We start from the raw sequence: 1,612 nt of genomic DNA on the forward strand, positions 1-1,612 counted from the left end.
GGACTATCAGCATGGTCCTCGAGCACCTGCCAATACCACTTCAAGGCGCCGCCGGAAACCAGACAGTGAAAGTCCGTGAAAAGCTGGAAGAAAGAGATGTTGTTCTGCTCACTCAGTTTTTCGACGCGACGAGAGCTTTATCTCTCCACACTCATCCCTTTGCTTGTCCCATCAAACTTTATGTGCCACTTCTCGAGATCAATTTTCTTCCACCTCCGTGGCACTCGCGTGTCTTGACTAGCTATCTCCGTACTTCTGCTGTCAACGTGTTCATCAGCACAATTCATGGCCTTTTCTCCACGTCCTCTATTCTCCGGAGTTGATGCTGCATTGGAACGATGACCCAGTGCTTGAGCGGACGTCTCCATTTCGGCTACTCGGCCGCTGAGATTCAAAACATTGTCCCTCATGTGCCTCACCTCATTCATACACTGTGACATCATATCGTTTTGTTGCGCCATCATTGCCTTTAGACGGCTCAGTTGCTCGATACTAGTCGCAGTGTTGGCAGGTTCATTCCTCTGGTCTTTGGAACCGCCAGCTTCCGAGTCCCTGGGTGGTTCGCCTCCCACGAAGTCATCGTTCCCCCCCAGCTCCTACAACACTACCTTCCGACATTTGGTACAACAAATCAAGTTTTCGTGAAAAACTAATGCCGTTATTGTTGGACCCTCCGATAGATATTTCGTTCGTTATGGACAAGGTGCTCGCTCGCTCAGTGTTAATCGTACCAAAAATTCTACTGGCGCATCTATTGAAAAAGTCCGAAGGAACGAAATCTACCAGACGTTCAATCCCCGTGTCAATTTGGTTAAAAATAGAACCGACAACCTGGTTTTATAGGGCACGTGAAATGCTACGAGTAATTGGCCTATCTTTGCTAAGAATACCCAAACCGCGTATCGCTCTTCCCTGGTCTTATTCTTCAGACATTCACTCACTCAAACAAATTTTTAACTTCAAAAACGAACTCGAAAAGTACGCACGAATAAACCCCGGTAACAAAAATTCAAATTTTGCCCAAAATTCAAAAAAAATTCAACAAAAAAAATAAATAGATAAATCCAAGAAACGCTAAAGAAATTCACCCAAAAAATTCAAGAATTTCAAAATGTGTACATATGCATAAAAGTATGTATGTATGTATATTCAAAAAAAAAAACGCAAAAATCATACAATTCAAGTTGAGTGTTATGACTCATAAAAAAAATAGAAAAGTGGTAAATAACTAAGAGGTATTAATTTATCCTATATATTAAAATGAGGTTACAAATAAAAGGAATGTACTGAAAAACAAAATAAGTTCACGTTTTAATTGTTAACTTCAAATTCTCAGCACTTTATTTGTTTTCTTGTTTTTATTCCCCATATAAAGGATTCGAAAATATTTAAAAAAAAAATGTGTAAATGATTTGATCGGTGTGTGTGGTGCTGCCTTGGCGAGGTCATGGTGAGAGTAATACTTAAGTGTGTATGTCCCCTGTCCAGGGTCAAGTCAGCTGATTCCCCAGTTATAACCAGTTAGGCCCTAAACCACTCAGTGGCTAATCACTAAGTGAGGTTGCCACACTTCCCTTACCCCATTCGAAGACGCGCTGTAAGCCTCACTTAC

The sequence above is a fragment of the Rhagoletis pomonella genome, unplaced genomic scaffold (assembly GCF_013731165.1).
Source record: "Rhagoletis pomonella isolate Grant_MI unplaced genomic scaffold, Rhpom_1.0 Rhpom_scaffold_00005, whole genome shotgun sequence".
Lineage (NCBI taxonomy): Eukaryota > Metazoa > Arthropoda > Insecta > Diptera > Tephritidae > Rhagoletis > Rhagoletis pomonella.